Genomic DNA, 27,081 nt, shown 5'->3' on the forward strand with positions numbered 1-27,081 from the left:
TCCACAAAGTTACAACTATCTTATATTTGATAAAGGGGCTAAAAGCATGCAATGGAGGAAGGATAGCATCTTCAACAAATGGTGTTGGGAAAACTGGAAATCCATATGCAACAAAATGAAACTGAATCCCTTTCTCTCGCCATGCACAAAAGTTAACTCAAAATGGATCAAGGAGCTTGATATCAAATCAGAGACTCTGCGTCTGATAGAAGAAAAAGTTGGCTACGATCTACATATTGTGGGGTCTGGCTCCAAATTCCTTAATAGGACACCCATAGCACAAGAGTTAATAACAAGAATCAACAAATGGGACTTACTTAAACTAAAAAGTTTTTTCTCAGCAAGAGAAACAATAAGAGAGGTAAATAGGGAGCCTACATCCTGGAAACAAATTTTTACTCCTCACACTTCAGATAGAGCCCTAATATCCAGAGTATACAAAGAACTCAAAAAATTAGACAATAAGATAACAAATAACCCAATCAACAAATGGGCCAAGGACCTGAACAGACACTTCTCAGAGGAGGATATACAATCAATCAACAAGTACATGAAAAAATGCTCTCCATCTCTAGCAGTCAGAGAAATGCAAATCAAAACCACCCTAAGATACCATCTCACTCCAGTAAGATTGGCAGCCACTATGAAGTCAAACAACAACAAGTGCTGGCGAGGATGTGGAGAAAAGGGTACACTTGTACATTGCTGGTGGGACTGCAAATTGGTGTGGCCAATTTGGAAAGCAGTTTGGAGATTCCTGGGAAAGCTGGGAATGGAACCACCATTTGACCCTGCTATTGCCCTTCTCAGACTATTCCCTGAAGACCTTAAAAGAGCATGCTACAGGGATACTGCCACATCGATGTTCATAGCAGCACAATTCACAATAGCTAGACTGTGGAACCAACCCAGATGCCCTTCAATAGATGAATGGATAAAAAAAATGTGGCATCTATACACAATGGAGTACTATGCAGCAATAAAAAATGACAAAATCATAGAATTTGCAGGGAAATGGATGGCACTAGAGCAGATTATGCTTAGTAAAGCTAGCCAATCCCTAAAAAACAAATACCAAATGTCTTCTTTGTTATAATGAGAGCAACTATGAACAGAGTAGGGAGGAAGAGCAGGAAGAAAAGATTAACATTAAACAGAGACATGAGATGGGAGGGAAAGGGAGAGAAAAGGGAAATTGCATGGAAATGAAGGGAGACCCTCATTGCTATACAAAATTACATATAAGAGGTTGTGAGGGGAATGGGAAAATAAACAAGGAGAGAAATGAATTACAGTAGATGGGGTAGAGAGAGAAGATGGGAGGGGAGGGGAGGGGGGATAGTAGGGGATAGGAAAGGTAGCAGAATGCAACAATTACTAATAGGGCATTATGTAAAATTGTGGATGTGTAACCGACGTGATTCTGCAATCTGCATTTGGGGTAAAATTGGGGGTTCATAACCCACTTCAATCTAATGTATGAAATATGATATGTTAAGAGCTTTGTAATGTTGTGAACAACCAATAAAAAAAAATTTAAAAAAATTAAAAAATAAAAAAAAAGTTCATTGTGTGTGAAATTATCATGCATACCAAAGACCAAGAAAAATAGTCAATAGTAACAGTGTACTGTCTACATATATGTGTGTGTGAATTTAATCAAAATGTTCACAAATTGTACACATGTAAAAAATATGCAAGAATGTTTAGAGCAGCACTGTTAACAATAGACAAAATCTGGAAACAACACAAAACTCTAACAGTAGAATGAATAATCACTGATGTATTCACACATTGGAATCAATGCAGCAATAAAATGAATAGACTACTGATTAAAGGCAACAAGTGTGCATTAACTTCACAAATATACTGTTGAATGAAACAAGACCAAAAATTATAAAAATGTATACACATAAAATATATATTTAATTTATAATATATGAAATATATCTAAATTGTCAGGATAGTAGTTCACTTGGATGAGGTGTAGGGAAATAACTGTGAGGGACCTATATGGGGCTTCTGGAGAGCTGGTGATATTCTGTTTCCTTATTTGGGTGGTAGTTACATAAATGTGCACATTTTGCAAAACTTCATTTATTATCTGAGTACTTTTATGTTTGTATGTTATGCTTCAGTTAAAAAGCTTGCTTTAAAAATCCAAACTGGAATGATCTGTTACTAGCAAAACGTCTGGGGTATTGTCTGTTGGCTACTTACACGGAGTGAAAAATTGCAACTGTCTGTTAAGTTCTGTGCATGGTTCCTTGGAGAAGTGAGGGGGAAAAAGGTAGAGTACAGTGAAATTAACTTTTCCCTATTTCTCCTTCCCCCTACTCTCCCCAGCCTTTTATACAACTGTTATGGGTCAATTTAAAATGATGTGTTTTTTTTTTTTAATTAGAGACATGTTCTCTGCCTTGGGAAATGTACATCCTGAGAGAAAACACTTCCCCACAAACATCGCACCATCTTAAGTTATGCCTGGGTTTTCAAATGAGTTCCTTTCTGTACCTTTTGACTTCTCTAAATATGATAGATATCTTGGGAACCAAATGGTTTTCATTGTTAGCCAATTTAGGCAGGTTCTACCTTCTGTGTGAATCTGACTAGAATTGGCTGATAATCATTAATCTATCCTATAAACATTCCTACTTCCATATCATTGATATTCCATATCAAAAAGACAGAAAATAATATATGCTAATAAGGATATAGAGAAAGGGAAACTTTTATATACTATCAATAGGAATTTAAATTAATAGACCCATTGTGGAAAACAATGTAGAGGTTCCTCAAAAACTAAAAATATAATTATCATATTATCCAACCATCCCTCATCTGGGTCTCTCCCCAAAGGAAATGAAATCAGCATATTAAAGAGATACCTGAATGCCCATGTTTATTGCAGCACTGTTCAAAATAGTCAAGATATGGAATCAACCTAGGAGTCTATCAATGGATGGAAAAAGAAAATTCAGAATTCATATAAAATGGCATATTATTCAGCCTTACTAAAAGAAATTCTGTCATTTGAGACAGCATGGATGAAACTGAAGGACATTATGTTAAGTGAAATATGCCAGGCATAGAAAATTAAATATCATATGTTCTTACTCATATATTAACACTAAAAAAATTATCTCATAGAGTAAAATAGTAGTTAATAGAGTTTTGGAAAATGTAGGGAGAGGAGGTAGAGAGGGATTGGTTAACCAGTACAAAAAAAATAGATAGGAAGATAACATTCTAGTATTCTGTAGCCTAGTAGGTTGGTATAGTTAATAATAATTTATTATAGATTAAAACAGCTAGAAAACAGGATTTTGAATGTACCCAACACAAAGAAATTATAAATATTTGAGGTGATGGATATGCTAATTACTCTGATTTGATCATTACATCTTATATAGATGTATCAAAACATCACACTGTAACCCATAAATATGTACAATTACTACATGCCAATTAAAAATAAAAAGTACATTTAAAAATTCCTGCTTCCAGAGACACAGATCATTGGAGAGATTCATTTATGTGTGCTAATATGAGCTACCTCCCCTCTTCTGTGTGCTAAATGTACTGCTTGACAAAGACTTCAGTTGTCTGTGAACTCCCTAGCAGACTACCCACAACCATGTCCCAAACATTTTCTATCCTTCTTAGTTGTTCACTTCTGAACTTATCCCAGTATGGTTCAGAAATTAAACTGACCTGAGAAAATTGAAGTTATCAGGTACGAACTCCTTCCTTTTCTCCTGTGCATCAGCCTATCTAGGTTGTCACTTATCCTTTCTTCCTTGCCTCTTGTCTCAGAGAAAGACAAGCCTGTCCTTATCTACAGGGATAAAGTCTGTCCTTATCTATTCCACTGATCTAGTTTCTTTCTACTGTTGTGAAATAATGCTCAGTTACCCCAGGATAACTAGTCTTTTGGAAGTTACATACAAAGTCATATGAAGACAATACAAATAAAAGCAAGGACTAATTTATTGATCACAGCTTAGTGTCTGGGTACCTCTTTTCAGAATCTCCATCAAAGAGCAAACCATATCATCTATGTTATTGCCTAACCCCATGATTCTTCAGGCAATGTTGAGGTATTGGGCTCTCTAACTTTGGATTCCAAGTCTTTGACCTGTTAAGCTCCATGGCTCTGGGAAGACTGTAGCTAGAGCTTCTCTCTTTTTATAGCTCTAAATACTTAATTTCTTATTTCATAGAGCCCTGAGGAAGGACTAGTAGTTCCACCCCTTCTTTCTCTAAATTTTTCTATACTTCTTATACTTTTGAAGTATAGAAGAATTTGAGTATCCTACCCAGAGGAATTTTCCCTAGTTTGGTTTCAATGGAAAACACTTTAGGAGCCTTATATCTGTGAATCTATAGCCTCTTAGCTCTAATAACGAATCAAACCTTCATGAACTTTTTTCTTCAATTATTATTATTATTTCCTCATTACCTATAACTTCAACTCCCTTTCCTCTTCTTTCTTGTTCTCTCCTCTGTTCCTCCCCTTCATCTTTGTCTTCACTGCTCTCTTTCCATAACTCCCTCCCACCCCTTCCCTTCCTCCCTTTTCCATTGGCTGCTTTTCTGCTGCCCTTCTACCTACAAATATAAACAGGTACCAGTGTTTCTGATCTTGAAAGCATAGTCATTTTAACTTTCTGTCCTCTCTAAATACTCTTCTATATTTTATTCAAATCTAAAACTCTCAATGGAATGAATAGTTACTGCATCTTTAAGTCTGAAATATTGCTAATATACTAACAAATTTCCTGTCTAAAGTACCCAATGACTTCCTAATCACTAAATCCAATGTCCTTTTCCCATTCTCTTCTCCCATATTTCTCTTCTTCATTTGGCACTCTGAACCAAACACTCTCTCCTTCCTTTTTTTCTATGATACTTCATTTCCTAGGTTCTGTTCTTATGTCTGTTAAGGCTGTATCTCTCTCTCCTTGGCTGTTTCCCCAAGGTGTCTTTGTATACTCTTTCCCTTGATGATTTTGCCTACTTGCTTGGCTTAATTATCCCTTTTATGCAAAGAAACATCTTTATTTCTAATGGCAACCTTCTCCACCAAGCTCTAGTCTTGTACATGTGCCTAACTGATAAACATCCACACCTGGATTCTACAGAAATTTTAAACTAAATTAACTAAATTCACTACTTCCTCCACAAACCTAATGCTTTCTTATTTCTGTTGAGAGCACCATATGTCACCTAGACTTAAAACCTCAATGATTATTAATTTTTCATTATTTCTCTCTTCCAGTATCCAATCAGTTGCCTCAACATGTAAGATGGCTATTTATAATCTCTCTTGTTGAATTTTCCTCCTTGGTATTGTCAATGTCATCTGTGCAGCTCAGACCCCTATCCTTTGATGGCCAGATGTCTGCTTCAGGCCCTTAGTTAATCCTCCTGCCTCTAGACTCTCCTCCTTAAACCATGCAGCATGCACTTGTTTAATCTTATTAATAGCTGAATTTTAAAAGCTCTATACCTCCCTACAAACTACAAATTAAAACCTACTTTACTTGGCATTTAAATTCCCATAGGGTAGTCTTGACCTACCTTTCCAGATTTCTTTTCCATTCATCACCCATATGAATCATAAGCCCCAACCAAAACTGCCTTGTGCCTTCCTGCCTCTATGGCTTTGATTACAATATTCTTTCTGTTTTTCCCTTTGTGAATTAAGCTATGATTTTCTGCTCAACTAGCAGATCTACTTGATCCCTCCTTCCCAAAGTACTCAGTCTCCCTTCCCTGACATCATTTGTACTATTCATTTGACATGTTTCTTAAACTGCATTGTTTTATAGTTATATAAGCATAAACATTAAAATATAAGTTCTTTGACCTTATAATGAATTAGAAAATACCTGAGACAGGATTGGATTGTAACACATAGTTTTCAAATAAATGGAATAATTTAGTAAAAGCCAATTATGTGGTTTTGAAAATAAAATATAACTTTCATGGAGATATTTCTCTGGCCATTCAAGCCAGTAACCTTATCAAATTATTAGTTTAATGTCATATGATTTTTGGCCTCTTAAAATTTTCAGGCAATTGGCAATAATGCCATCTAATAATTTACAGAGATTTGAATGAAGCCTCATTTACATATATAATTTTAGTCTGATTTTAAGTGTTTCCTAGAAATAGTTACAATAATAATTCTTACTTCCTACAACTTCTGTGGATGTTTGAATAGTTTTCTTATAAGTAATATGATGACTACAAACATGAGGACTCTCTCAGGTCTGTCTTGTTCTTAGGCAAAGGTAAGAATAAAGCTGATTCTTGCCTCAAAATACTTCTATAGACTTGTGTGGATATACCAATCCTCATCAACCCTGGCAGTCCTTCTTATGATCTTTCTTCCTAGGCATAACTGAATATTTCCAAAGCTAGTTATATGAGTGGGTTATTTTTAGAGTAAAATTCCCATGGATTTCTGGAAAATCAATGCAAATTAATCTTTGAAAATTTTATAACCTCATAGCAACAAACAAACCACCAAAACATTTAAGGCCAGTCAACCTCCACAAATCTCATATCACAAACTAGAGATTATATTGGTGGTAGGAATTGGCAGAATGTCTGATGTTTCAAATAACATCTTCACCTACTACTTTCGCCTATTATATCCTATACCATTTTTCCCAAGTGAAGGTCAAAGGGTACTCCTCCACTCAGGCAAAAAACAAGTGAATGACTATTTCACAACCAATACTAGCTCTAAATAAGAAAAGCTTATAAATGAGTATATTATTAAAATGAGAGTACTGTCAAATTAAAACTTGAGCATTGGAAACAAACCACTGCACTTAGGAGCAGAATTTATTAATTATTTGGCTTATTTGTATGGAAGCTTCATAAGTAAATGTCACTTTAATTTAATATTACTGATAACGTTTTCAGATAAGACTTGGAACAACCTAAATGAAGAAGTTTTATTTAAAACCTCACAGAGGAAAGATAATTTCCTAAACATAGGTAATAGATCATATATTGATCTCCTGTCCTCCTAAAACCCAACTTTAATTGCAGTAAACGATTTTTCAAAAAAATATATACTTACAAGGACTGAGAACAAAAGACGGTCCACTAGAAAACTCAATGAAATTTCAGAAGATTGAAAGTAGAGTTGAGGTAATGAATTTAGCAGAGTGAAGGATGTTACAATCTAATATTTTGCAGAGGGAGATGATATTCTCTAGAGAAAAATCAGCTTTCCCTGCAGAACAAGGAAATGTCAGGTCTTAGAGGCACCAGGTATCACACAAGACAGGGATGTTGCACAGCATAGAAAACAATGAGATGATTTCCAAGTCTTTCTACTGAGCAATTGGACCTCCCGGTCCCAATGATTGCCCTGAACAGCCAAGTATCTACTTTCTCTCCTAAAGGAGATAAGAGATTTACACTTTAAATATATTGATCCTAAAGGCTTTGAACATGGTAACACTAGACATAATAGAGGATGATGATCATATGTAAGGCTGAAAAGAGGAAGTTTAAGTGCTTATTGTGTAGTGAAATCTGACTACAGAAAATAGAGGCTGATATTCAACACCCAAAAGTAGTTGACTAGATCTCTAAGGAAAGAAGCCAGAAAAAAAAGGAACCTAATGATTCCCAGCCAGCAATCTCTCCTAATACCTTTGGAATTATAGATTAGTTGACTACTGCTTGTCTAACTAGGCAGCTAGTAAACCTTACCATGAGATATCAACATATATTCTTACTTTCTCAGCATTCTGTAAATGGTAGAGGCTATCATCAAAGAAGAATGAAGAAGCCATGAAGAAATTCATAGGCTCTTTACTCAGTTTGACCCAGATTCTATTGCTGTCTTTGTCTTTTTCTAATTGTAATGACCTCTCTAAGCCTCAGTTTCTACCTGTAAAGTAGGAATGATAATAAAAGTCCCACCTTCAAAACACTGTAGTAAAAATTAGATAAAATATTTATTTATTGCCGGATAACAAAAAAACAGAAAAAAATCATACCATACAATAATAAACATCTATTTTTTCTCTTGAGTCTATGTGTTGCCTTGGCAATTTTGTTTATCTGAGGTGGGATCCCTGGGCTCCCTCGTGCATCTGTGGCCAACTGCAATGGCTAGAGCAGCTTTGTGGATATTAGCTGGACATTCTCACATATTTAGAGCTTTAGCTAAAACAACTGAGCTGACTTGACTCCATTCCATGTCTCTCATTGAGCTACAGGCTATGCTCAGCATGTTCTCATGGAAAAGGCAGAGGAGTAAGATAGGAATTGTGCACACAATTTCCAAGTCTCTTCTTACATCATGTATGCTAATATTCCATTAGCCAAAGTAAGTCAAATGGTCCATCCCAGAGTAAGAATGAGAAAGGACATCACAATTACAGGGCTCAGGATGAGGATTTAGGATGACCATTCATTAGAACCATAATGTAATCAGTCTTCCACAGCACTTGAGAGAGAAAATTACTTTAGCTTCCCGATCCACTTTCCAAAAGTTATGACTATACAATGGTTTGGCAATAGTTTTCTTATAACAAGTTACTGCTTATCTGAGCTTTCTTGGGTTGATTTCTATTCTCTGCAATCAAGAAATCCTTTATTAAAAGAGTCCTAAATTTAGTGGAAATAATTTATGACAAATATACAGAGTAGTAAACAATGGCAATAAGTAAAACTAAAACAGAGATATTTGTGTGTGTGTGTGTATGTGTGTGTGTGTGTGTGTGTGTGTGATTCTTGGTGATGAAATCCATAGCTTTGTGCATACTTGGGAAGAACTCTACCATTGAGCCCTAATACTTGTATTTTGTTGGCCAACTAAGTCAGATTCCTTTAACCTGAGTACTGATGAAGAGTTGTTTAAGGATGCTTCTTTTTCTTTTTAATTTTGTTGTGCTTTTCTTTCATTTTAATCTGCTGGAATTTGGAAGAATTCACTAATTTTATGGTAAATCACTAAGACATGGCCCATTTGACAATTCCTGTGTGATTAAAAAAAATATGCTGCCCTACACAGACAAATCCAGTACTTTGGGTTATCTATTTCCAAGCTGCCTGTTTCAGCTTCAAGAGATATCTGGAAATATTTCACTCACTTCAGAACTTCCATAAATATTCAATGAGACTGAGTGACCAGAATAGATCTGCACATTTCTTTCCTTTGCAGAACATGTAAAGAGCGGAGAGACGTTGTGCTGATTTCCAGCTTTGATTCAGAAAATTCTTGGCTCTCAGAGCCCTGAGCATCTGTAGCTCCACACCCACCTGAGCTAATCTTGAATCAGCTGCTGAGACACGTCCAAGGATTTGAACACTCACATAGACTCACTAAAAGCTCTTCACGTGGGTTCTCTCAACCATCAACTCTTACTAATATAACATTTAACAGAGACTGATATAGAGCTACTAAACACCCTGCACTGCTGTGAGTTACCTAAGCATGATAAAGTGAACCTTCTAAGGGATCGAAATCCTGGGAATTTTTACACTCATTATCTTTAATGATATAATCTCAAGTATCTGATTTGGGTTGTACCCCTTCCCAGAACCAAGTTCCAGTGGGTATCATAAGCCAATGTGAAATTAGCCTGGTTATAACATAATATTTTCCACCTAGCCTGGGTCCTTACAAAAGAATTCCAGATTTGCTGATGGTTTTAGCTCTTATATCTGAAAGTACACCAACATAGAATGCTAGAGATGGCTGCATTTTCAGTTTCATAGATATTTTATTAATTTAAGACTAGTTACCCAAAGCCTCAATAACACATTTCTTATGGAGAAGAGGAAGCTCAAACTGCACATTTCAGAGCAGAGTGTAGAGTTTTACAAATGATCTATTGACATTTATTTAATGTCTATATACAAACATAGTCCTACCCTTTAATTCATAGTTCATCTATTTCAGTTACTTTGATCAGGAAGACAATAAATGAAATCTCTCCAGTTAGAGTCACAAGGCCTTGAAAGAAGCTTTAATAGTATTAATCATGTACTTTTATTATATATAAAGTCTTCTCTTGTTAAGATTAAAGAATTCAAAATAGAGGAAGTGCAAAGATAGAGGAAACAATAGAATTTTTCAGTGGAATTATTTAGGGTATTTTTTCTCATTAAGGGAGAAGATGAAAGGATTCAAAGTGGCCAATTTGAAGAAGCCTAGAATCCCAAAGGTCCAAGAGTTCTATGAAAATACTTCTGAGAGGTCTTTTCCTACTACAGCAATAGTGGAAGTGAAGCCTAAATGAATGGATTTTCTAATTGGCTCACAGCAAACATCTCTGTCAGATGCAACAACTGAAACTAAAACAAATCCTTCTGTTTAGTAAGCAATTGATTGAACACAAATTGTGGGCAAGGATAGTGCCTCGTAAAGTTTTTATTGGTTGAAGCAAAAGCTTTATTTAAACATGTACATGTCTATTATAACAATAAATGGCACTTCTGATCCATAGAAACCCCTCTTAAGTAAAAATCCTCTTCTAGGCTAGGGATTTGGCTCAGTGGTAGACTATATGCTCATCATGTGCAAGACCCTGGTTTCTATGCTCAGTGCAAAAAAAATGGCCACCAATACTTCTTAAGGATATAGTCTGTCCTACAACCTATAAGTCTCAAAATCTTGCTACTTCCTACCTTTAAAACCTCTTCTGCTGCTATTCCCACAGGGCTCTCTGAAAATTCTTTAACTCTTGACACCATGAAATACTTTCCATACCACAAATATTCCAGATATGGTCAGTTCTCTTTACCTTCACACCTGTTGTTTCCCCCATTTTTCCCTTCCTCTCTACTTATCATTTAAAGACTTAGCCTTGGGCAACCATCTCAGTCCAAGAATAATCATTCCTTTGGTCTTGTACCAATCTGTATAGAGAATCCAATATATTCTGATACTGTAACTATTTCTAGGAAACACTAAAAACCAAATTAACAAACTATTCAAATGCAAGCAAACTGCCACTATTTCCTCATCCCCAGGCTCCCTTGTCCTTGGGACACAGGTCATGATTTTGATTAGCTCATTTTTTGGTCTTTTTCTGGGTACCTTAATTCATCCCCCATTTACAGAGTTATATATGACAATTTGGAAGATACAAAGCTCTTTGTCATGACTCAATTGGCATTTTAAATTATTTTAATTTCAAGAGAGGCAGCAGTGACACAACCATTTTTAACCACTAACTACTTAGAAACTTCCCTATTTAGGCAAATCCATTCTTGCAGGTAGAATGAATTTCATGATAAATTGAATCAGCAATTCACATGTCAAACTGAAGAGACTTTAGTTTCCACCTCATGGTACTTGTATTTGGAAGAATTCTCAGTGGCTTTGGAAGCTCTACTACTGTTCAAGGACAAAACTCTTAAGTCAGTATTCAGCTCAAGGATGATAAAAAAATTATAATAAACCTACCCCTAGAATGACTGAGCAGAACCCAGAAAGAAAAGAAGAGCCCTGGGCTTCCTGAGACCTTGTTGAAGTTCAGAGAACCCCAGGGAAGGCCAAAGACAACAGGAACTAACCATAAAACCCCAAGGCCTATAAGATGATTATTTATACTGACTGCAACTGAAACAGAAATAACTTCTTATTCCTACCCCCATTCCCTGAAGGGGATTCATTGATGGACATGTGTTTGGAAAATGTATATAAAGCCAGATTTTTTTAAAAATGATTATACATACAATCATTCAAAATCTACAAGTTCAGGGCTGGGGCTATAGCTCAGTGGTGGAGCAGCAGCCTCGCATACGTGAGGCACTGGGTTCGACCCTCAGCACCATGTAAAAATAAGTTAATAAAGATATTGTGTCCACCTACAACGAAAAAAAATTTTTAAATGTACAAGTTTGCATACATAACATACATCCACAAGACTGACAAGAGAAAAAATAAAATAAAATTTGAAGCCTAAGTATGGAAACCCAAAGCAAAACATTATCATGTAATAGAATGAAAAGCATTGACCTCCTCATCCATATTTGAAAATCCACTTAAAACATCATGAGAAATATAAATGCCAGTTAAAAGTGTTTATCTCAATAAAACATAGTGAGATTTGAAAGGGGTTAAGGGTAGACCTTAACTTTTTATTGTATATGTAGTTTACTCTTTATTTTTTACAATAAGTATGTGTTCATGTATTATTCAAAGAATGAACAAGAGAGAAAAATAGTGTGGCCTGAACTCCTGGTGTTCATGACACATATATCAGATATTAATTAAACAAAAGTTTCCCCTCGTTGCTTAAATTTTGATATGATATTCTATTTATCTGTCCCTTAGACATTTACTAGTATGAACATATTGTAGTAACCTTCCAAAATGCAGTCTAACATAGGCACATACCTCCACATACTTGCCTTTTCACCATTGCCTTCAAGCTGCTTATCAAAAGTTGTTGGAGGAAGAGCTGGGGTTCTGGTTCAGTGGTAAAGTGCTTGCCTAGCATGTGTAAGGCCCTGGGTTTGATACTCAGTACCACATATAAATAAATAAAAAATAAATAAAGGTATTGTGGGAAAAAAAGTTGTTGGAGGAAAGAGTAAGGAAATCTTATGAAAAACCAAGGTCATCACCATAATCAAATATAGATTGAGTTAGCCAGTGAGTTAACTAGTTGGAATGATTGAGTCTGTGTTTCAAAAATCCATGCTTCACTGTGTTTTGCATTGTATGTTTGTACATGTGTGTTTGAAGTCATTTTTCAAACAAGGGTTTAACTGCTTTTTCTTTAATACATCAATAGGTAGTTATAGGTAGGTGGGCAGGCAGAGAGATAGATAGCATTAAAAAATCCTTTGACTCTGACATTCTAGAGTTTATAAAAACTAAAAAGCACAATTTTCATGTACAAAGACTGGTCACAAAAAGGATACATATTCTAAAGCTTATTTTTATATTCTAGAAGTATTAAATAGATGCATTTGATGTTACACATGCCTACTATCTTCAGCAACGGAGCAGCAGGATTCATATTTCAATTTTGCTTATTCTTATTTGCAACAACTCACACTGGGAAAACCCTTCTGTGTTGTAACAACATAATTCCTTTCAAAGACTGTTTCTTTTCTTAAACTACATTTTAAAAGAAACTCTCACTACAAAGGACATTTCACTGTGCTCTTTGAATAGATAGGTAATGATATTGTGATATTACTGAGAATTATGCAAAATGAAACAAGATCTAGGGAAGCAAGTATGGTCACATACATTTCACCAAAAAGGCTTGAGAACTCTTCTGTGTTGAGTTTTGGTGACCCCCTGATCCTTAACACAACAAAGACCACATTCATACACAGATATCCATGTAAATATGTTGGCCACTATATTATTTCATCTAGTGATTATAAGGGAAAGTATATTATCATTGAACACACAGGAATAACTGAAAAAAAATAATGATATGAGGGAATTGAGACAACAAGTATTTACTGTAGGCTCTTAGAAGGATTGGCAGTCGAGGGAAAAGTAAAAAAGAAAATGTTTTTAAGATTTCCTGTTCTCAAGGAACTTTCAATCTAGGTCCAGAGGAAAGATCAAACTTTGTGAAACATGTAGAACAGTTAATATCCAGAACTAATTTTGACTCTCATAAAAAGTCATGTTCCCAAACTTTTCCCCTCCCTAACCAACTTAATGAATACAAATTTCTGATGGTAGAGATCAAAAATCTATATTTTAAGAAGCTCTTCCTCGGGGCTGGGGTTGTGGCTCAGCGGTTGAGTACTCGCCTTGAACATGGGAGGCTCTGGGTTTTATCCTCAGCACCACATAAACATAAATAAATAAAATAAAGATGTTGTTTTCAACTACAGCTAAAAAATAAATAAATATTTTATAAAGAAGCTCTTCCACTAATTATGATGATCAGTTCAGTTTGGAAACCACAAAAGGAGAGATAACACAAGAGTATATAAGGAGGTATTAGATAATTTGGGGTTGAGAGGAATCAAAATGCGTGAGGTAATTAAAGAATAATAGGATCAATGAGGCAGGACTGATCAGGAAAGATTTCCTAGGGAAGGTAAGACTAAGAATTCACCTTGAAGGACAAGTAAGTTTTTGACTGACAGGAAGAAAAAGGTATGATATTTCAAGAGGGATAATATGAAATGATCCAAAGGATGGATGTGAAAATGAACAACTGGAGAGCACACCAACAAACCAGCATTTGTAGAGGGACCTCTATTGAGAAACAGTGAGAGATCATACCTATAAGGGGGAATTAGGTTCCTAAAATACCTAAACCAGGGCACAGTGCTATATGCGTGCAATCTCAGTGACTTGGGAAGCTCATACAGGAGGATCACAAGTTGGAAACAAGCCTCAGTAACTTAGTGAGAATTTGTCTTAAGAAAAAAAAAAGAGGCTGAGAATGTAGTTAAGTGGTAAAGCATCACTGGGTTCAACTCCCAGTACCACCAAAAAGGAGCAATGCTTTGTTATGGTTTAGATATTAGGTGTTCCCGAAAGCTCATGTGTGAGACAATGCAAGAATGTTTAGAGGAGAAATTATCGAGTTATGAGAACCTTAACCTAATCAGTGAATTGATCCCCTGATGGGATTAGCTGGTGGTGACTGATGGTGGATAGGGTGTAGCTGCAAGAGTTGGGTCATTGGGGATATGCCTTTGGGGTATATATTTTGCACCTATCGAGTGAAATCAATCTCTCTCTCTCTCTCTCTCTCTCTCTCTCTCTCTCTCTCTCCCCCCCCCCACGCCCGCCTGATCTTCATGTGAGTTACTTTCTTCTGCCACACTCTTCCTCCATGGTATTCTACCTTACTGTGAGCCCCAAGGAATGGAGCCAGCTATCTATGGACTGAGATCTCTGAAACCATAAGCCCTTAAATAAACTGTTCCTCCTCTACAATTGTGCTGGTTGGGTCTTTTAGTCACACAGGCAAAAAAAAAAAAAAAAAAAAAAGCTGACTAGAACAAAAATGTTTCTTCCAGGAACCATAATTCTGATAGTCTTTGCAAACAGATATTCCTTTGATTGCAGAAAAGAGAACAAGATATGAAAAAATTGGACAAAATGGAAAATGCAGTACCTTCTTTGTGGAACACAAATTACTGCCAGCCTCTACAATAACTCTCCAAAACCATCAGATGATAGTTCCAGAGCAAATGCTTAAAACTCAGTGGTTTCCTATTTCCCCTAGGATAAAAGGCCAAACTATTAAGCATTACTTGCAAGGTGCTTTATAATCTTTCCCTGCTCTTGTCCTTTATCATACCTCTTGCTACTCATGTCATTGCACTCCATGCCCCAATCTTACTGAACTATTCTCTGAACACTAACAGTCAGTTTAATTCTTTCCCTGCCTTTTCTCTGCCTAGACTACTCTACCAACTTGCTTAGCTAATTTTTACTTACCTTCAAATTTCCTCTTAAATTGATCTCCTCCAGTAATCCTTCCCTGATGCTTCAAGTCTGTAGTCTGTGACACTCTTATGCCCTAGACAGAGCACTTTGTACTTGACCCCATTTGTACCCTGATTAAACTAAGGCAATATACAAAACATTCTATAAGTACCATCTATTTTATGTCTCTTTGGTTAATTGGGGTCCTGATCCTGACATCAATTAGGTCACAATGCATCCTATTTATTATTATAGCTGCAGTGCCTAAAACAACACCTAGCACATATTACATGCTCAATAAACATCTCCTGAAAGAATTGGATTTCTATAATTAATTCAATGAATAAATGAATGAACAAAGAAATTAGTACAAGTACCATTGGAACAAACCAAATGCCCCCATACATGGCTTTCAGGCTGGGTCATATTGATAAAATCAACCTTCCAATCATTCCACTAGTAACAAAAGAAACCCAAGCAAAAAATTTTGCAAAATTTCTCTTTTCCCTAATACCCCAAGAGTGATTCAGAACTTTCATTTTTCACTTTGCACTATCAGTGGTTAATGAAGATATATATCAAAATAGAAAAATTCTTGCATGAACGTGCAGGCAATAATGAAGCCCACTGCATGATTACCTGCTCTCCAGTACACAAAAATGCTCCCTCAACTATTATTGATCAGTCTGCTGCTATTGTCATACCTTCTAAACAGAAGGCTATGGCACCTGTCTATTTAGCATAAGAGAAGCTGAAATTCTTGAAAGACTTAATAATTTTATACTCAGATGTTAAACATTCATCTGGCTCTAGTAATAGGGTTTCAGTCTCTTGTTGAATCAAGCTCAGTTGTCTCCCATTTGATATACAATGCAAGTGAGACAAACTGAAAGTAATGCTGTTTAGCAGTTTTAGTCTCCTATTAAAATTTAGTGGCCTCCAATATCAAATGAGAATCCATTTGATATCACAGATGTGTCCTGATTAAACTAAGGCAATATACAAAACATTCTAATTCATCCCAAAGACCAATTTGAAAGTGAGCAGTTATTTGCTTCTCAAAAACAGTACAAATAAAACAAAATATATTTTATTTATTTTTCAAAAAGATTCACAATAGGATGTTGAGATAGTGAGTATTCCTAGTGAGTTGGAAACATTTTATTTACAACTATCCTATTTAAATATATGCTCTTGGCAATATTATTTAGGATAATATAAAAAACATAAGTTTTAAAGATGAGGAATTTAAATCTCCACTCTTCCACTTCCCAATATTGCACTTACTAGCTATATGCTACAAGTCTAAAGTTCAAAAAGTTTAAATAACTTGCCCAGTTTCCTCATATGTAAAATGAGAATAAAATGCCTACTTTACAAGGCTGCAGTGATGATTACATTCAGTAATAAAGGTGAAGCATTTGGTAAGTGTGAGGCTCTCCATGAGTTCTATATTTTGTGACTGGTACATAATGTAATTTTTTTTTATTTTAATTTTATTGTTGGTTGTTCAAAACATTACATAGTTCTTAATATACCATATTTCACAGATTGATTCAAGTGGGTTATGAACTCCCATTTTTACCCCGTATACAGATTGCTGTGTCACATCATGTGCCAGGTACTGTGATAAATAAGCATTTAAAATGTTATCTTCATTGTTTCCAACAACGTCCAGGATGTAGGTTTACTAAATGCATTTTGTAGATAAGGAAGTGAAAACTCAGTAATACTAAATAACTTGGTTAACCTACTAAGTCCCAAGTGTTCAATTCTATATAGTATGATGGGACATAATGGGTTAAACCAAGGTAGGAGTAGTGGAACTAGGATTTGCGTTCAGTGCTGTTTGATACCAAAACCCATGTACTTTCCAACACTGTGCTGTTGAAAACATAAATAAGAAAGGACAATCATGGGGCTGGGGGTGTAGTTCAGGAGTAGAGCACTTACATAGTATGTGTGAAGTCCTGGGTTGCATCCCCAGCACCACAAAAAAAGAGTAAAACAAAAATTACACAATCCAGCCCCATGATTGTCCTTTCTTATTTATGTTTTCAACAGCACAGTGTTGGAAAGTACATGGGTTTTGGTATCAAACAGCACTGAACGCAAATCCTAGTTCCACTACTCCTACCTTGGTTTAACCCATTATGTCCCATCATACTATATAGAATTGAACACTTGGGACTTAGTAGGTTAACCAAGTTATTCAGTATTACTGAGTTTTCACTTCCTTATCTACAAAATGCATTTAGTAAACCTACATCCTGGACGTTGTTGGAAACAATGAAGATAACATTTTAAATGCTTATTTATCACAGTACCTGGCACATTGAAAATCCTCAATAAATGGTAGCTATTATTATCCTTGTAATTACTGTCATCATTTACTCCATAATGAGGTATACTTGTGTTGAATTACTAAAGGAAACCTCAGCTAGGCCAAATAAATAACAAAAAAAAATACTTAGGACAATTTCAATGGTTGATTCTAGCTATAAGTTTTTAAAAGTTGATTTGGTAAAATCATCATGAAGACAAAATAAAATTATCCACTAAATCCAAAGATATTTGATCATGTAGACCAAAATTGTTGTTCAAGAAATTATTCTTGTTGAGGTGGTTGTGTAATCACAGTGTGTACTCAGCCTAATTTTGCCTCTCATCGACTTGAACCAATTATTTGATGTTATTCAACTTACCTTGGAATAAGAATCAACATTTATTTTTAAGATTGCATAATCTAATAAACAGAGAAATCAGCAATATGTATGAGAAACACACATGGATGATATAGAAGAAATGTCTGCTCTGGATTGGAAGTTGGCATAGATAAACTTTAAATTTCCTTCAAACTCTGAAACTCTAAATCTCTAGACTCTCACTTGCTGTATTACTGCGACCCAGCAGCTGTACTTTTCTGGGACTGGAACTCTCCATCTATAAAATAGGACTGTACTTTTCTGGGACTGAATCTCTCCATCTATAAAATAGGGGAGTTGGCTCTAACATACTGTGGTTTTATTTTAATTATAATCACTATAGTATAACTATGAGGGCAGAAAAACTGAAATTCTGATAGCTATTGCTCTTAGAAAAATCAACTCCAAATAAAGCTATGGGAAAATTTTCTCCCCCTTGTCCAGGGTCTGTGTAATTCATTATAAAATCACAGTGAAGTGATTACTAATTTGCTTGGCAAATGCAGAGAAGAACAAAATCAAATCAGAACCTTCAAGAAATACCCTTTACTCTAGGATTGGAGTTTAATTTAGTAAGAAATTGTTTTAAGGGGCCTATACTGATACAGCAGGTGAGAACAACTACCTTTGGAAACACAGTCAAATACCACAGAATTCAAATCCTCTGATAATCAGGCAGGAGAGAACAGGAGATATACTTCACAGGGACGGTTTAGGGGAGTAAAAGATTTATTGAAATTTTGACATTACATGTGAAATGAACCCTAGGCAGAAGACAAAATGGGGTCAGATATTTTAAATTTGCTTTTGATGATACCTAGTAAAATGCAGGCTAACCATAAGTATATAAAAGCAAATTTCAAATTTCTATTATATTTTTGCTATATTCTGCTGTAAGGAAACTGTGGCTAGCTAAACTTCAGACAGCTATCAGAGAAACAATGACCTTAGACCTTTCCTGCCACAATGAAGACAGTTCCAGAGAATGTTGCTGCAGCAACCCTTTTGAGCCTGGCTCCTACAACTGCCCCATGAAGTTCCTGAACCCTCAGTTAGTCACTTGGCCTTTATTTATATTTCTGGGACCTTGTACTGATTCCTGCTTTCACAGTATCCAACACCAGCCTGTTTTTGCCTTACACTGAGTACTCAATCCACTGTAACAAGGTGTGTAGAATGGACTGGGAAACAAGAAAGGAAACTGAAAGACTACATAGGAAACTATTATAATACTTCAGGTGTAAGAGGTTTAAAATGGGGTGGTAGCAACAGAATGGGATAGAAGTAAGTGGATTGAACTATATTATGAAGAAGATACAACAATAAATTGACTTGTTTTTCTCTGGTATTTTATGTTCACAATGAATGCCTAATTGTGTCATCTGATTTCGCTGCTTTCTTTGTCAAACTGGTATATTTGTTTCAACATGCCAACCAAAAAATAATTCTACTTTGGAGACTGAATTTCTCACTTTTAAATACTTTTGGTGATATGTGGATATAGTCTAAAACTTAACAATTCCAAGAAGAGTGACAAAGAAGGGAGCATAAATTTAAGTGATAATTCAATCTAAAGGAGCAGAAAGGCTATAGTGTGCCTCTGTCCAAAACCTCCTTTTATAAAATATTAATATCCTCAAATGGAAAGATTACCTATGATGCACACTGAGTGCTCTTCAAATGGCAACTGGCCAAGAAGAGAATTTTGTAACACCAATATATTAAGCTCTCTGTAAAAAAAAAAAAAATTGTTTACTGCTAAAACTTGTGCACAAAAAATTAGAAACAGAATCAATGAAGCATATGCCTCAGCATATCCTTTTAATCAATCTCTTGCATATATTAGTTTAATTCCTATTGTTATATTTTCATCCTCACTGGAATGGGTCTTTCTTTACCATGTTTGAGCCCCCAAAGCCACAAATTTAGAAGCAATCCAAATAACATACTTATGGTCTCACCCAGGCAGTTCACCAGTTATTTTGATACCTAAAGTTTGTCTCTAAGCCAAGGTATGTCCAGAAAAACAGTCCAAAAGCTATGCTATTATTTAGATTTTTGAACATGGTGGTATTTAGAAGATTTGGATGCTTCATGAATTTTCTTTTTCAATTTTAATCCAGCTGTTTACAGTTTCCACCACTATTCTTAGAAGTTGGCTCTTTGAGCCTGGCTTGCTTCAAATTGCCTATGGCCTGTTCAGAAACAAGTATAGACACCTGACAGGTCTCCAGGAGATTTCTGGCAGATGAATCAACAGCAAATTCAATAATTTCCGAAAGTATATGCTGTTATACACATCGATGATTCTTTAACAGATTTTTATCAGACATTTATCATTTAATTTAGACTTCTTTGGCTGAACTCTGAACTTACTTGTTAGTTTAATCAAGCAGCTGTTTTGACGCAGACTTTCTAACAAATCTCCCAGTTGTTTTGATGCCCATTCGAAAGAAGACCCCCTAGGCATAGGCTGGCACAATTAATATAACTAGTTGACATGATTACTCCTAAGGTTCTGGCTTTCAGGGAAATTTCATCTCCAGATTTTATTAAAGTAGCTGAAAGACTCACATCTTTTTATGTTCTAATGTTCGCCTACAAACCGTAGTTATAGTAACCAAGAGCAAGTGCTCAGCCTCAAAGGATTATCAGATTTGAAGCAATGGACTAGATTTGGCAGTTTTTCTGCTGTCCAAGGTGCTTAGGGACTTAGAAGCAAAATAGTCTTTTACCTTTTCTCATTCTTACTTTGAAATGCCCACTTTCTTGGGATGCCAGTCTGACTTTCATGAGAAGCCCCTACACACACACACACACACACACACACACAAACACACACACACATAGGCAGCAGAGAGAGAGAAGATGGTAAAATGTCAGGTAAGAAAAGATGAAGGGTCATTGGAAACTACTTGAAAGAACAATATTAAGGGAAGAACTCCCCATAGTATCTGGACCTGAAACTAAAACAAAGAATGAGTAGAATGTGAATTCTCAGAAAGGAACACATAGTGAATTCCAGGTGTAAGCAAAGGCCTGGAGGTGAGAATAAGTATCACATGAGTACACAACCAAGCCAGGCAAAGCAGATGATCCTTACTGCTTCAGAGCTACAAATGGTGGTAGTAAAGATTTTGGCAAGAAAATGTTGCAATTTCAAAACACCTTCAGACATGAATCTAGAATGCCACGTCCATCTGATTCAGCCAATGGGATGTGGGTTTTGATTGAAGCAGAATAGTAGGCAGAATAATTGCCCCCAAAGATGCTCAAGTCCTAATACCCAAGGACTTTAAATATGTAAATATGGTAAAAGGGACTTGAGATGGGGAGATTTTCCTGAACTATCTGGTCAGAAACAATGTAATTAGAGGGGTTTTATAAGTAAACAAGGTAGCAGTAGAGTCAGAGTTAGAGGAGGTGTGTTTAGAAAAACAGTGGTCACTGGGGCTGGGGTTGTGGCTCAGTGGTAGAGTGCTTGCCTAGCATGTGTGAGGCACTGGGTTTGATTCTCAGCACCACATATAAATAAAACCCATCAATTACTAATTAAAAAAATAAAAGAAAAACAGTGATCACAACTGTGATTGCTACCATTGAAGGTGGAAGATGGTCACAAGTCAAGAAATGCAGGCAGTTTCTAGAAACTGGAAAAGGCAAGGAAATTGCCTGAAGGAGGAATACAGTGAAACACTTTGGTTTCAGTCTAGCAAGACACATTGAACTTCTGTGTGATCTCCAGAACTATAAGATGATAAATCTGTGTTTGTTTTAAGTCATCAAGTATGTGGTATTTATTACAGCGGCAATAAGACACTAATATAAGCAGTCTAATACATAATATTCAAAGGGGCATGAAAAATTCAGGGTTCACTTTATCTATTATGTATTTCCCATAGACCCATGATTTGGGGGTGGCAAGAATAAACACTGAAAGTAACATGTTGAAAGCATATGATCAATCTATTAGAAAACAAACCCCCATTAAGTGACAAAAGGATAAAAACACAAATTTACATACTATTAATAATTATTATGAAAATAGTGAAAGCACCCATAATTTTTATATAGCTACTCCATGCCAGGCACTTTACATTTCAACTACCACTGGAAACTTTTAAAAAGTATGTTGTCATTATCCCTATTTTACATAATCCTGTTCTACATATGAGGATATAAGCCCCAGGGAAGGAATCCCAAGAACCGAAGAGTCAGAAGTTCAGTAATGTAGGTTGACAATCAGGGCAAGGCTCTAGTCACAGAATAGAACTGTAGTAATAAACAGAAAAGTGAGGGGAAACCCAATTGCTGATCAGAAGTGCAGGAGGAAGAAAGGGCTGCAGTTCAGTGGACTTGTGTGTATCCAGGACTCATACCAAGTATGTTGGATCCACGCATGTAAGGCAAAATAAATTATTCCAGGCTTTGCTTTTTTGGGGAGGTTGAAAGTTCGGCAGAGGGGCAAATCCAGTTAGCTGAAGCAAGCCTCTTCTTGTGGCTACCTTTCTGCTAATCTTCAGACATTCATACTACTCTGTTGAACTCACATAGATCATCAGTCATCTCAAAGGCAAACTCATTGGCAATAAACTCTGGGTGTTCCCACAAGTACCTCAGCTTCCTTCAGCCTCATCATCATATTCCCCCAAACAGACTCTTCTATCCACAAAAAAAAACTCCTTTGCCTTCTTTAAGGCTTGGTACCTAGGAATAAGTTATGCATTCTCTAGGAAGCAGAGGAGGCAGTTCTGGAAGAAAATATCCAGGATAATAATGGATAATGGTTCCTGTTGACACCAGCCATTTCTACTGAGTCATTGCTTCTCCCTTAAGTTGTTTCTCCTTTCCTTTGTGTTTAGAACCACTCCTGGTCCCCAGGAGGTGTGGATCACCTCATTTAAAACCAAAACCAAAAATAGAAAGAAAAAGAAAAACTCTCAAAATGAAACTTTTTCCAAACCTGCAGCATCTATATACAATCCTACAGTTCCAGCCTAAAGGCTATAATCTAATTTCACACTAATAGGGAATGGTTTCATAGATTGGTATTCTTAAGCCAAAGATTCCAGGCTTTCCTGATTCCCTACAACATCACCATTTACCTTACAGGCATCCTGGGATGACCCATGCAGTTTCTTCCTCCCTCTCTTCCTCCATGGAAAATAGTCTTATAAAAGTTTGCCCATAACAGTTTAACAATAGAACAATTTAATAGCCATGTAATCAAAAAAGCAGAGAGAATTACCACTAATCCTGAGAAATTTTTCATGACCCTCATAAACTCAGTCAAATGTCTTATTTTTTTGGGTGCTCACAGATGAGATGATACATAGTCACAGAGATATAGAGCAGAATTCATCATACAACTTTAAATAGCATTCTATTATCAGACTGCACTGCTTGTAGTGTACTATGAAATAACAAATTTATAAATTCTATGTAATTATCTTATGAATAACACAATTATATGACATTGTGTTCTTTGTGTAGGTTAAAAGAACTCATTTGTTAAATATAAATCACAGCTTGTTATTCCTGTTTTGGTATTTCTTTATTTTTTAAATACGTGACTCAAAACTTGGAAAACACTTAGGTCTCAGTCTTTTAGGATCCCTGGTAGCCCTTACCTTTCAGAATTATACAGAATATCTACTTGTCCTACTGCCTTGGAGCAGAAGTTCTCAACCCTAAATGTACTTTAGAGCCACCTGGGGAACTTTGAAGACCATTGACACCTAATCCCCACCCTCACCAATTGGAATTCTGGGGAAAGCCCTAACATTTTATGTCTGAAATGCCCCTCAGTGGTTCTGACACATACTGAGGGCCTAGAACCACTGGTGTGGCCTGGGATCTCCTTATGAAGACAGGGTCAAGTCTGTCCTATTTATGCCTTGTATCCTGTAAGTACTGCTGGGTTACTGGTTAAAGAATGGTCCATCTCTCCAAGCTTCTCTGTCCATGACTTTCTAATTTCTTTTGATGGTTCTTCTTCTCTGTCAGGCACTTTCTCCCCTTCCCCAAGTCAGTGTTCCTCACACCTGGCTGTGCTTCCAAATTACCTAGGGAGCTTGTTTTTAAAAAAATCCACATCCCCAAACTCCACTCTAGACCACTGAAGCATGTCCTCTGGAGTAGAATCCGGAATCTTGTATTCTGACCTGCTGCTTCCTTTGAAATCACTGCCATGCTCTATGCTAACATCACTTATAAAGGATTATCTCCTTTATAGTGATCCTTATTCCTACTCTGCTTCAATTCATCTTGTAACTATTTTTCTTTAGGTGTTTGAACTTATGTCGAGGGAGAGGAAAGGGAGAGAAGAACTTTCCGATAGAACTTGCATCATAATAGTGGGTATGAAACAGGTTTTCCATTCCTATTTTATAAAACTACCACAACATAACGTCATCTAGCCCAATATAAGACCTTTGAAATGTTATGGACAAGTAATCAGACCTAACAATTCACAGATGGAAGTGGTCATGCCTGTGCCCCAAGTTGCATGGAAGGAAAATGTATGCCTGTGTACCTGAGATTAAACTGAGCTCACCAGCCTTTTTTCCCCCTAAATCTCTGGTTTATTTTTAAACTACTTTTTCTTTTCTTCTGTGCTAAAATTAAACACCTCTGATAAATCTTGACTACCATTCAAAACAGTGGCAATAGACTGCATGCAATTTTCCTTTAGCTCCCTAACAGATCTCTTTGGGTCCTTTGCATTCTTTCACAGGTTTATCTCTTAATCCCTCTCTTCCCCCAAGGAAAGAGGCTGTTTTCCCAGAGAGATTCCTTTAGTTAGCCACCCCACCAACTCCCCCGGAAGGCTGTAACACCAAGGCTAATGAGTACCCAATTTTTGCACTTTTACACTTTTCCTAATCATCACAACAAACACATATTTAGGAAAAAAAGAAGAGACTCAGGCCTGTGATTAGAACCTTCTTGACAAAGTACAGTGGAATGCCAGGCTGTCTTTTCCTCCAAAAAACTCTCTTTATATACTCAATGCTACCTAAAATCCTATCATTCTTGATGTACTCCTTTGGCTTAAGGATATTTTCAATCTTTTTTATTACTTGGCATAGTAATTATGTAATCATTCATTTGTAATTTAGTGAGAATAAATATCTCAGTAATTTTGTTTTATATCAAGGGAATAAAATGAGAGCTGGAGAATGTATGGGTCCCTGGGATCTGGGGGGAGGGAAAATAGGGTACCGCTTTGGAGAAAAGGAGCATAAATAGAAAAGTATATGCTCAAGAGAAAATTTTACCACCTTCCTCATTTTGAGTAGGCTGGACTGAATAAAACCTCTTAGATTAACAATAAAAACTTGTTCTGCCTTCAGATGCCAGTGCTACCAACCAACCCTCTAATCAGTAGCTGTACTGTCATATTTACCTATCTTTTGGAGAATAGGAGTCCCACACATTGTCTTGAGAACCCTTTTCTATGAGTAAGGATGTTGAGAAGGGATATGAGCTAAATGCTGCAGTTGTTCTTCTCCAGCTCAGGATCTCATTACTCAGGACCCCCAACCCTTTCCCACCAGCAAGACATATGGCCACATAAGGTACTTAAAACTAAGAGGTGAGTTACACGGGGTGGGGGGGATATCCTCATTCATTTTCCCTTTCTCTCTAGCTCTCCCCATTCCAGGGCTTAATATTAAAACTGGGAAACAATGGCTTTGCCTTTCCTTCTCAAGAAAATATGTAGATTTCTTGCCACAGGTCATTAGAGACATCATTTTCCAACTGCCTCAAAATATTATGCCAGGCTTCAAAGAGCCCTTGACCACCAGGGAACTCTCTCCACCGCTGATTAGCTTTCCACCTCCATACAGAATCCAGCTAATCCATTCTACTGCCTGCTTCTGCAGCACTGCACACAGCTTGGTAGGCAGGCAGGGTAAGAAGGAACTGTTTCTTGGCACCAAGCGTATTATCTAAAAGTCAGTATAAAACTCCACAGATTTGGACCAATTCAGGAAAAGGCTTCAGGGAATTTGTGAAAAGCCTGAATAATAGAATCTGTCAATGCTAGAAGGAGCTTTGGAGATCATCTACCCCAGTGGTTCTTAAACTTCAAACTCTGTGTGTGTGTGTGTATGTGTGTGTGTGTTTGTGTGTGTGTGTGTGTGTGTGTGTACGCGCGCGCACGTATGAAGAGATGGAAAGGGATCAAAACCCTTTACTGAAAGGAAATCTCTTCTAAAATCCTGGTATCTAAAATTGATTTTTTAAAGCAAGCTGGCTGCTCTAACTTGAGTAATCTGAAAGACCTAGACTCCAATCATTCAGCCTCCCCCTTTCCCTCCTTGAGGCATTGTCACAGAATCCTAGGGCTTCCCACAATATTGCTGGAAAACCACTGATCCATTCCAATCCTCTGATAAGAAATTGAGGCCAACAGCAGGGAGCATGATTTGTTCTAGGTCATACAGCAATTCAGTGGTGGAACTAGGAGAACACAGGTCACCTGGTGGCCAAGACAATGTATTTTCCAAATGCCACAAAACATTTTAATAGCATTTATTGAACTTTCTCAAATGACAAAAAATAACAACTGCTCATCATAGAAAATTTGGAAAGTCAATTAAAGAATCAAAATATCTCATAATTCTACCACCCACAGAAAACAATGAGAGTCTTTTTATCAGCCTTTTTATATGTATGAAACATAAATTTTTATAAAGTTAGAATCAGTGTGGCTTTTACTCTTATTTCACAATTCTCATTCACCTTTCAACATCATTAGTCTTTTGCAACATCATTTTAAGGACTAAATAGTATTCTAATTTAATGTGCTATAAATAATTCAGTTTATACTTTTGGGCATAGTTTGGAAACAGGTGTAACATCTGCCTTAAAGAGTCATGCAATTAAATATAAAACCTATTAGAATATATACTTTTAAGTTAGCTAACCTCAAGAAACCATAAAATTTACCCATTAATA

This window comes from Spermophilus citellus (assembly GCF_964194105.1).
Source record: "Spermophilus citellus genome assembly, chromosome: X".
NCBI classification, from domain to species: domain Eukaryota; kingdom Metazoa; phylum Chordata; class Mammalia; order Rodentia; family Sciuridae; genus Spermophilus; species Spermophilus citellus.